The sequence below is a fragment of the Impatiens glandulifera genome, chromosome 3 (assembly GCF_907164915.1).
Source record: "Impatiens glandulifera chromosome 3, dImpGla2.1, whole genome shotgun sequence".
Lineage (NCBI taxonomy): Eukaryota > Viridiplantae > Streptophyta > Magnoliopsida > Ericales > Balsaminaceae > Impatiens > Impatiens glandulifera.
This window is the reverse complement of record NC_061864.1, coordinates 2,160,059-2,173,101: the sequence shown is the minus strand read 5'-3', so window position 1 is coordinate 2,173,101 and position 13,043 is coordinate 2,160,059.

Here is a 13,043-nt window from a genome sequence, read left to right as displayed (position 1 = left end):
TCCTTCACTGCTTTGGAGCTAGCTACTATCCCTTGTATCTTTGTCTAATGTTTCTCCATGGCATTTTGAAAGTTACGAGACCACAACACTTCACAATTCTTTGGATTGAAATTTCTTACCTTTTATTGGAATATTTCTCAATTGGACAACTTGGTAGATGCCTTTGCAGTTGGATATCATGGATGGGGTCATCTTTATTTCTTTTGTTTGAATTTTCTTACCTTTATTGGAATATTTCTCAATTTTTGGACAACTTGGTAGATGCCTTTGCAGTTGGTTATCATGGATGGAGTCATCTATATCACGGTGGTTCTTCACTTCTATTTTCATTTTATGATTTTATGGACAACATAACATTGCACTAGGGTACCTGTAAGTTCTTTCCCACAATTGACTCTGTAGGTAGGAACTTTCTCTCTTAGACTTTGATGTTATAGTCAGCAATTGACTTTGGTAGGAACTTTCTCTTTTAGACTTTGATGTTATAGTCAGCAATTGACTTTGGTAGGAACTTTCTCTCTTAGACTTCGATGTGACAGTCTGCAAGGTATACTTTTAAGTTCTTCCCTGCTATTTAGCTAGCTATTGTTCTTTTTTCTTTCTATCCCAAGTGTTATTCTAGGGCAATTTGAGGGATGGACTACGGAACACTCTTTGGTTTGATCCCTGATTTTTTACCTTTACTGGAATGCTTCTTGATAGTCCATGCAGTTGGTTGGATGGTGTCATCTTTAAGTTGGCCATTCCCTGCTTTCCTAAGTTTGATCTAGTTGGCAACATTGACATTCCATTTGTGCACATGCTATATTGACCATTTTGAACTCTAGATGGTACGGATAAAGATTTTGCCTCAATTTGAATTCATGAAGTCTTTGGCTCAATAATGCTTTTTGATAAGTGCACTCAGTTGTCATTTTCAGTTACAGTGGCAGCTTGGTTATTTTCTATAGTGTTCCTTACAACTCTGGTGCTAAAATATGGTTTATATGGGTGGTCCTTCACGATTTATTGTTTGTCATGTATAGTTGATATGCAGGATTGGTTTATTTTGGAGTTGTGGTTGGTTTTACTGGTACACATTTTTCTTTCAAGTAATCTAGTAATATTTCCAGTCCAATACTTTCAGCAATAAGTGGCTTTTTGACCTAATACTTTCAACAAAAAGTAGTGGCCTTTTGGCCTAGTTTACTGGTGCTTTCAAGTGTCTTCAGTACTATCAGCACATAGTATAAAATTGCCAATTATGGTTTATGGTATCAATTTAGACGACTTGCGAAACTTTCATGAAACTCATTTTGCATTTTACTATTTGGCTTTTTGGGTGGAGAACTGGACAAGGAGATATGTTTAAGAATCCATTTAACTGAATTGTCTGGTAAATGTCATATTTCACAATGATATCCTAGGACTCAGTCTTGAAGGTGTGCTTCAATGAATTTTCTCATTCAAAATTTTATGACTGCAGCAGTGTTTTGTTTCAGCTTGGAAATTTTATATTTCACAATGATATACTAGGACTCTGTCTTGATGGTGTGCTCCAATGAATTTTCTCATTCAAAATACTATGACAGCAATAGTGTTCTGTTCCAGCTGGGAAATATTATACTGTTTGGAAAAATTATTGTAGAATTATCCTCAAATATAGAAAGTCTTGTGTAAGAATCACAACAAAAACACAAGCAATAAAATTTGTCTCTTTTTTCTTCATTTTTTTACATGGTATCAGAGCAGGTCTCTACATTGAACCGTTGGTGCGACGAAGCGCGGGGAGGTTTGAGCGGAATCAGGGAGATTGCCGTGACCTTCGCCGCGTGGATGTCGGGCGGCAATGTAGAGTGATTCTGGGTTTGGTTTAATAACTCTTAGGCTCTCCCACCTTATAAGCTAGCTTTTAAGGTGTGGTTCTCCTAAGAGTTATCAGACGCTTAACTGCGGAGTTTTGATGTGATCCGGTGCATTAGTGCTGGTATGAATCAATTAGTGAATGGAGTGGACAAGGAGATATGTTTAAGAATGCATTTAACTGAATTGATTTAACTGAATTGTCTGGTAAATGTCATATTTCACAATGATATCCTAGGACTCTGTCTTGATGGTGTGCTTCAATGAATTTTCTCATTCAAAATTTTATGACTGCAGCAGTGCTTTGTTCCAGCTTGGAAATTTTATATTTCACAATGATATACTAGGACTTTGTCTTGATGGTGCGCTCCAATGAATTTTCTCGACTTTAACAGTGTTCTGTTCCAGCTGGGAAATTTTATACTGTTTGAAAAATTATAAACCAATTAGTGAATGGAGTAAGAGGTCATGTGACTTGCGATGATATGATATACCGAGTGCGAATACTCTAGAGCTCCATGGAACACCCCTGTTTTACTTAATTCTGCAGCTCATATTTGGCTTCTTTGGCAGGGAGGGGTGGAAAATGCAATATGTCTAAGAATACATTTTATCATGAATGTTAATGTTATAACTGAATTCTCTCTATATTCTGCCTGGGAATTGTCATATTCCACAATGATAGACATTTAGCTCTTTGTCATGATGGTGCTTCAATAGATTTTCTCATTCATAATACTAGGTCTGCAAGAGTGTTAATGACGTTCTGTCTGATATGAACCAATTAATGAATGGATAGGTGTTAAAAAATTCTTTGATTTTTTCTGCTTGGAAATTGTCTTGCACTCGTTTGTTAATGCATAATGTGTCCACAATAAATGCATAAGAGAGTGTATTGTGTTTGGGCATACTTTGGAAGAAGGAACTCTGCTAGCGGCTTATGTTAGAGTTTTATTTGATGCTATTATTTTGTCATATATTTGTATTATTGTTATTAAAAATAACTGTTAATGTCGTTTCTAAAACATTTTGTTCTATTTGAATTGATATATGAGATCTCCTTCATTTTTTGAGATGATGTATTTCTTTTTTTCATTGTCTTTTTTCTAAGAATTTTTTCTTCTAGTTTTTAATGTTAAATTTTAATTTGTACACTTTTAGAATACTCTAATTTGCATTACAAATTAACAGTTGTGGGGTAACATAATTTTGTTTGCATATATTTATAATAATAACAGAAAACAAATGACTACACTATGCATGAACAATTAAAACATAAACATTTATATAATTTACTTAAACACAAACTTGTTTCTAAATCTGTTTCTTCTCTTTGAACTGATTAAACCTTATTTTATATACTCTCTGATTTTATTCTTCAATATGAAGATTTTCTCCCAGTTTATTTTTTAAATTTAGGTCTTGAGTTTTTTTTAACTTGCATGATTTAGTATGCAACTTACATATTTCAAATTTGTACTCTTTCTAAACCATTTCTAGTAGATTTTTAAAATCAATATTGTAAAGGCATGCTCCTGGGAATAGCAGAAAGTAAAAGGAGCTTATTAACTAATGTTAGATGCATGGAATACTTTAGAAACAAAATTGATTCTCTTTGTACTGATAAACCTTTCCGTAGTCTGGTTTTGGTATGGCAGTAGATTTTTATAAGTAATCATGAGGTCATCTGTTGTCTTCTTTTGTGTCTGTCTATTGCAGTGATTATAGGTAGATAGTTTGTTTTTCTTGGTGTTAGTGAAAAAACTGGATATAAATTGTTGATTCTGGTTACGGTGGACTTTTAGTTTTTTTTATTAAGATGTCGTTTTGTATGTTGTTTTTTTTTATATTAGGGTTAACTAACAGTTGGAGGATAATTTTTGTTTTGGTTGTCTTGGAAGGTTGACCTTTTATGTTGAGATGATGGACAATTTGGAAGAAGCAGGCCTCTGGTTATGGCATTATTCAAATTTTTTCTCTCCTATTTTGTGGCATTAAATTATGACCAGGGTTATAGGTAGGATGTGACTTGTTCTTATTTGCCTTAGGTTGTCTTTCTGTTAAATAACATAGGAGTGGGATTACTATTTAATCCTGGATGAATAACTGGATATAAAAGAACATACTTATCCGTCTATCTTTGAATTTGTTCACTTAGTAATTTGATTATGATTAGGAAAAGTTTATAGGCGAGCGGTGATGAGTTCTTATTGGTGTAGGATTATTTTTTTCTTGGATCGTGGAGTGGTCAATGTCCAAGTCTGGCTAGATATTCAATTGGGCTGATGGACGGATGGAACTATAAACAGGCTTCTGGTTATGGGTGTCCTTGAATTTATTCACCTTGATATATTTGTTTGTGCATTGATTATGATAAAAAAAATATTTCTTAGCTAAGATATGATGTGTTCTTATTGACCTTGATAGGATGATTTTTTTGATCGTGGAGTGGTGAATATTCAACCTGTCTGGACAATCTACTTGGCAGTTTCAGTCCGTTTTGGTTATTGTTATCTTCAAATACATTCATTATTGAGTTCATCTTTTGTGTTAACTTCATCATTATATTGTAAAATATAAGTTGGTTCATTGTGTTGTTAGGATGACAGATGCAATTTCCTTCACATGAAGTCATCCGGTTTTTGTTGCACTGATCTTCAAATAGTCATTGAGCTTACTTTTTGTGTTATGTCCCCATAAAATAGTCCATCATGTCAAATATAATTGTTCATTTGTGTTTTTTGGATTGATGAATGATGTGACCTTCATGAGTGGATCTAACAATAGTTCAACCAAATTAGCCGGTTTGGTTAGGGTCTTCAAATAGTCCTTGAAAGTTTTCCATATTCTAGCCTGCATAAGCACCTGTAAGTTCTCACTTGTTATTGAAAAGTCAATCCCCTTTGTTTCTTTTTCTAATATTCTAAGGTAGTTTGAGGGCTGACGATGCATTCTCGATGACCTTTTTAGTTTAGGTCCCTTAATTTTTTTTTCTTTAATAGAATGCTTGGTACATGCTCTTGCAGTTGGTCATCATGAATGTTGTCATCGGCAACATGCCCATTCCAGGATTACAAAAAAATTATGATAAATGACATTGGAATTGTATTTTTGTTCACCAATTATTTAGCCTTCAGGAGGTACTTTTAAGATTCTCCCTTAATTTCCTTGAATAAATTTGATGCTATAGTCTGCTGCAAGTCCATCCTTAATTTGTTGTTGAGCTGGTTACTGTCATTTTGTTTTTCATATTGTGTTGTTCTAAGGTAATTTGAGGGATAATACTCTGGTTTCGCCTAATTTCACCTATTGATCGGAATGCTTCTTGATTTTATTTTTGAACAATTTGGTGGATGCCATTGTAATTGGTTATTACGGATGGTATCGTTTTTTTGACAGTGACTCTTGCCTTTCGATATTGATATTGCATTTGTCTTCACCAATTACTTTGCATTCAAGAAGAAGTTTCTCCTATATTTAGGACACATAAAACCCTCTTTGATAATATAGCATTGGTACTACTTCAGCCTGGTATAGTAAGTTCTTTCACTGCTTTAGAGCTAACTACTGTCCCATGTATCTTTGTCTAGTTTTTCTCAATTTTTGGACAACTTGGTACATGCCTTAGCGGTTGGATGGGGTCATCTATATCTCGGTGGTTCTTCACTTCTATTTTGTTTTTATGATTTTGTGGACAACTTAAAATTGCACTAGGGTACCTATAAGTTCTTTCACGCAATTGACTTTGTAGGTAGGGACTTTCTCTCTTAGGAGAACTATGATGTTATAGCCTGCAAGGTGTACTTGTAAGTTCTATTTTCCTTTCTATCCAAGTGTTGTTGTTACTAGGGCAATTTGGAAAAGAATATGAACCATTCACTTCAGTGAATGGGGTAAGAGGTGTTAGAAGCTCCTTTGATTGATGTGACTTTCTATGATATGATACAAAGTGCGAATGCTCTAGACCTCCATGGAACATTTAGTGAATGATTTGGTGTTAGAACCTCCTTTGGGCCTTTGGGCCTAGTTTGACCTTTGGGTTTTTGGAATAAAAACCAAGTTTTATCCCAAAATCCAACAATCCCATCCTCAATCACATCAACACTTTTATTAATTAAAATACCCAAATTACTTTTACTTAAATATTTTATTTTATATTTATAAATATATATATATATATATATATCTTATTTTATTTTATTACATTATAAAATTTATTTTCATATAAATTAAATTAATAAATTATTTTATTTTAAAAAATTATATTAAATATAAATAAATTTAAAATATAAATAAAATTATAACATTCTATATTATCTAATATACCATTTAAATTTTAAAAAGTGTAAATAAATAATTATGTTAGAAAATAAAGTGACATATTTAAATAAAAATATTTATAACATTAATTTTATGTAAAAAAATTATATTAATTATATTAAATAAAAATAAATACATAATATAAATAAAATTATAATTTATTATATTATTTTATGTAATATTTGAATTATAATAATAATTATTTATAAGTATTTATAAAAAAATTATTTATATATTAATAAAAGTTAATATTAATATATATATATATATATATAGTTTTTTAATATTTATTTTATTATATTTAAAATTTTATTTAATATAATATTATTTTATTATATATATAGAGAGGGAGAGAGGGAGAGAGGGAGAGAGGGAGAGAGAGAGAGGGAGAGAGGAAGAGAGGAAGAGAGGGAGGGGGAGATGATGTAATAAAATATATAAAAGGAAAGGCATAATAGGAATAAAATTAAAAAAACCTGGTTTCTTATCATTTTCATCACACAAGGGTTATTTGGAAAAAACCCAGAATTTATCCAAATAACCCATACATCAAACAAGGCCTTGATGTCTGCTGCTGGGATATTGTTTTGCACTCGTTTGTTAATACATATTGTGTCCAAAATATATGCATAAGAGAGTTTTATTTGATATATGAAACTCATTTCTTGTATTCCTTGTATGTCATCACAAAATGTTGACTTGGAGAATTGGTTAAGTTTGTTTTACTTGGACAAATGTTACTTTCTAGTCTATAATATATTTCTTTTTGTTGGCTGACTAATTATTATTTCGGTAAATTGTTAGGGAATAATCATATTAAAATAAAAATAAACGAATACATATAAAATTAATATACATAAAAAAAAAGTAAAATATACAATTAAGGGGACTTTTTTTAAGAATATCTATCAGATTAAAAAAATGACTTAAATTATACAGTAGTTTAAAAATTAATATTTTCAAAAAATATATAAAATTATATTTTTATAAAATTATATAAACAAATATTTTAATATATTAAAAATTTATTATTATAGAAAAATAAATTTACATCTCTTATAAAACATAAAAAAATAAATAATATTAATAATGTTATATATTAGGTATGTTGAGTGTTTTGGTGAGATTAAAAATATCATTTTCACCCTCATCGGTCAATTAGGTCAAACCAGAGAAAATTCATCAATAACCGTACATTTCGGATCCGAACCTACTGACATCCTTAATTGATAGATAGTATATGCATTAACTGCAATACTACTATGAAAAATCAATTTGCAAAATGGGATGGAACAAAATAAATTCAAATATTTTTACCTTTGATAGGAATAGCCCAACATTTGGAAATAACATAATTAAACTGTCACGTTGTCTTGAAATAAACTTTTGTTAACTAGACGTGATTAACAACTCAACAAAAATAAAAATAAATTTTAAGAATTTACATAATTCAAAAAAAAATTATGTCAATGAATGCGATTTTCAAAACACATCATACCATCCTCCCGATATATAGAAAAACCAATTAATGAACTAAAGTTTAGTTTGTAAAAATAGAAGCAATAATAATGCTAAAGAACCAATTATAAGTTGAAGAAATCATTTGTCACCTGGCCTAGATGGGGACGGCGATCTATGTTATTTTATTATATTATTATTTATTTAATTAGTTAAGTAATATATATAGTGAAGTAATTATTTATTTCTAATATATATTATGAAATGATTTTGTATAATATGCCTGCTTCTCTTTAGGTTTTAAAAAAATCCAACCAAAATTAATTTTTCAATCAATCACTTCTCCACCATCACATCACTCATTTCATTAATCAAAATACTAAAATATTCTTTATTTTAAATTATTATTTTTTATTTTATTTATATATATCAATACATTTTAAGTCTTTTTATTAAAAATAATCATAACTTTCTTAAAATTATCACCCATCATTATTTTTTTCTCTATCTAAATATTTAATATCAATATCATACCTATATAATGGGGGCTTTATCCATCTACCCTAATAGTTTGAGTTTAAAGGGCTCACTCCAGTCCAAATCGAATGTAGGCTGTTTACTTAAATTTTTTTTTATAAATTTGTAAGATCAATAATTTATTTAAAATAGTATAGGTTTATTTTAAAAAATATTAGTTCTATATTATTATTATTATTATTTTTACATATAATTATATTTAAAATTAATATTAAAAAGAAGTTATACTTACAAAATTTGGTTTATTTATTTGAATAATTATTTTTTATAATTTTAAATATAAATTTACTTTATATATATTTATTAATTAAAATAATTTATTAAAAAAGAAATAATTGAGGGAGAGAATATAAGAGGTAATCACTTAAAAAAATCAAATAATTTCTCTATTTTTTTCTATTTCCTTGGTGATACACATCATTCTCTCTCCAAATTTCCCTCTCACTATCATCTTGTAGTAAAATTATAAAATCTTGAAATCGTAAATTTAAAATCTTACAAGTTTAAGAATTAAATGTTAACCTTCTTTAAAATCTTAAAATTTTAAGAATTAAATTGATATTTTTATTGATTGAATCTGATTGATTAAACATTTTTTTTAAATGTATAAACATAAGTTTAATTAATTATAATTTTAAAAAATATAAAAAAAAAAAATGGTAGCTAGTATTTCTTCTAGAGGTTCCAACCTATAGAAGGGTGTCTGTTCTGATTTACACTCCTTATGATTATCATGATCTGCACAAATTTATAAAAAAAGAATTTACACTTTATATATATATTTTGTCTAAGTTTCATGATTTATTAATACATTATACATGACCTAAATTTGTTCAAATTTAGTTTTCAAAAAAGTAGTTAACAAAATTATTTCAACCGGCCAATATTTAATTAACTTTGACATTAATTATTTGTGGACAAGATGAAGAGATAAGAATAAGGAAAGTTTGAGGAACTTCTTTCATTAATCCTCGACTAATTAATAACTTGAACCTTTTAAGGTTAGATGTTTTGATCATTAGTTATCAAAACAAACCCGCAACTAAAATATTATTTAAAAGATCGATAAAATAAGCTTAGATATCCAACATTAATTTGTTAGCAGATGATATGATATGGTCATGTAATTTGAATATTATTACAAATAGTCCAACAAGCATCATGGGATTTGACACCATTAGATTAGCTAAGAAAAAAAAACAATTATATGTGGCTACCATTAATTATTGATAACAAGATTCTCCATCACCAAAATTAATAAAGAAAACATTACTTTTAACTTAATTATAAATTGCAATGAACTTATAATGCTTGATATATATCAAACCTTTTTATATATTCAACCACCCTTAATCAATACAATATGGATCTACACAATATATAGTCATATGAGGCGTGCATGCATGCATGAATGCATCCAAGTCCTTGTTTAAATGTAGCAAATTGACCTAATTAAGTTGTCAAGAACCCTAATATATAAGATATGAATATAAGGAAAAGAGAATACAATCTAAGAAAATAAATAATTAGAAAAGTAAGGGGGAGTGTGGTTAATGGGTTCTTGTCAAAATCTGCAAATTCCTTTGTTCCAAAAGATTTGTAAGTCACTAATATGGGCTCAAAGTCTTTTGAAAAGATTCATTATGTCTCAACTTTTAGTGATTTAATTAATCTTTTATTAGAATACACGTCTTATCCTCTCCCTTGAATTTATTAACATTTTCAAAATTACTGATCCCCAGAAAAATAAAGTTAGTATATTTTGCACCTAAGTGATAATTTTTTTAATATAATTTTGTGTGCTTTTTTTTTAAAAAAAAAAAGATATATATATAACATTATAATGTTACAAATTATAAACAATTAATAGTGTTAATGTAGATGGTAACTGATTTATTAAAATGTTTTTAATTGTTTAAATTCTAAGAGGGGTCGGGTGGTTTGGTGGTACTTCTGATCACCACGACCTTATTAACGATAATTCACTTAATCTAATACTTTTAATAATATTGAATCTCTAATTAGTCCAAACTTCTTAGTAAAATTACATAGGATTGATTTGTAGAATTTTGAAAAGTTGAGTTTTAATTGTTATAACATTGTATTTAAATTTGTGGGAAGGACAAGCACTAAATTAAAGAGGTATGAGAATATGATTTGGAAATCTTTTGCTTTTTCAGTTTATTATTAATTATCCAAAATTAATTACATGCATGGGCAAATTAATAATAATTAACATTTATATAATATGGTTATTAATAATGGAATATTAAAGTATTCTGCATGTTGTCCCTCAGAATTTTGTCCTTTTCAATTTGATTGGAAGATTTCAATTTGCTAGTCAACAACGACAGCTTTACTGTCATTTCTTATATTTTTTACTTTTTAGTTAGGTTGAGTTTTGATATTTTAATTTTATTATTACTAAAATCTAGTACAATATTGTAAAATATAATTGGGGTACTAATCAAGCTTAAGTTATATTAATGCTTGCAATATTTTATTAAAATTAAGATTTTAAGTCTATTTTCAATTAATTATTATTATTATTGTATGTTAGGGCATCAACTCAATATCATAAATTTCAATTCTAATTTCAATTAATGGGTTATTAATAAACATATAATGATGATAAATTAACTGTTTAGTACATGTCTCTTATCACTCAATTATTGTGGAATTGGAATATATTTTCATAAAAAATTTAATAATAATAATTAGTCCATAGTGTTAATTTTATTTTTACATTAATTAATTTATTACAAAACTTACCCTAATTCCAACAAAAATAAATAAATTTAAATGTACTATTTTGTATGAAAATATGAAAGAAAAATTCATGAGCCAATACCTTATCTGGCAAACTCATTACTCATATATATGAGGTCAATTATTAAGAGAACTGGTGGGGACTGAAAAAAAAATATTACTGTTGATGAACAGTAAAAATAATATTTTGACATTTTTATTACGTTCTTCCTCATTAATTATATATGGGGAAGAATGTCAATTTTACACACCAAGTTGTAAGAAGGTGTCAAATTTACTTATTAAGTATCAAAATTCCATTTATATGTATGAACTTGTCAAAAAGTGTCAAATATATTTAAAATAACAGAAATATTAAACGGTGTTAAAATTTTGCCACATGTAATATCCACATATTTTTTATTTTTTTAAATTGACATTACTTTAATTATTTTTTATTCAAACAAAACATTAAAATCTTTTCTTATTTATTTTATCTTTCTTTACCCTCACAACTTACCATTTTCTTTAAATATTTTTCTCTTCATTTCTTCATCTATGAGTAATTTTATTATTAATTGTATTACCTTGATTCGACATTGTCCGCTAATGACGACAATGATTTAGGGTTCGACTAATGAAGATTTTGGCCACAACGTCTATGATTTAGGAATCGGCCAACAAAAATTTCCACCAACGATGATGACTATTTAAAGTTCAGTTAGGGAGCATTTGGAGGTTAGAAGAAGGTAAAAATCCAAAAGAACTTGAGTTAATCAAAGAGAGAAAAATTATAAAAAATGGAGAGTTGTGAAGGGATGAAAGATAAAGTAAAAATAAGTTTTGTTTAAATGGAAAAATAATTAAAATAATGTCAATTTAAAAAAATAAAAAATAGGTGGATATTACATGTGGCAAAAATTTTAACACCGTTTAACATTTCTGTTATTTTAAATATATTTGACACTTTTTGACAAGTTCATACATATAAATGGAATTTTGATACTTAATAAGTAAATTTGACACCTTCTTACAACTTGGTGTGTAAAATTGGCATTCTTCCCATTATATATATGTGACATGCACTGTCCTTTCTCAAATACTAATAGTCTTTCATAATTAATTGTTACTGTTTTTTTTCATGTTCAAAAGTCACCTCACATTTATTATAGAGTTCAACCTATTTCCTTTGATTATGCTCATCCATCCAATATTTTGCATTTATCACAAACAATATTATATTATAATTTTTCAATGTAAAACATATATATATATATATTTTTTTTTAAAGTTATGCATATCAACGACAAAACATGACATGAATATAACAAATATAAAATAAAAAAATATATATTTAAAAAGTTATCGAGCTCGATCGTAAATCTTTGAAAAGAATAATTAACTCCTTCAATAGACTCTATTGACTTTCTTTCTATATTTTTATTTTCTATAAAAATATGAATACAAATATTTGAATGGATATAAATATTTTTTAAGGTGATTAGCACGACACCTAGCGTTTAATCGAATATGAAATTAGCTTTTGTTTAGTAGGTAAGATTTTTTATTCCTATTTGTTAAAATACCTGAATTGACTAGTGTAAGATACCTCTGTTAGTTAAAAAAAATATAGTGGATTATTTATATGATCTCTATTATAGATTGTTTGAATATGATTTTTAAAACAAATCTCATGTTTGAAGTCCACATAACTGGTTTTATAACACAATTAACAATGAATCTTATCTTGTAAACTAAATATTTCGTATTTGGTTTTTACTAAACATTCTCTTATTAAAAGATGTCGCGTGTTTCATGACTTTGGAGTCAATAGCCACTAACTCCATATAAAATTCAGGCTATAAAATAAATAAATAAAATAACATAGGCTTTTCAAGAATTTCCCTTGGTTCGATAGAGCTTGCAATTTGCTTAGTTCGGACACAAAACATTAGCTAATTAATTGTGATAGTAAAATAATAATTTTATATAATTTATTAAATAATTATACTAATTTTTATATTTTGTATAAGAAATAATAATTTACCTGCTATATTTATTAATTTTGAATAAGAAAGGACATGGCTAAAATTCTAAAAGAATTCAATTGATAATAGATCCATGAAATCAATTAATTG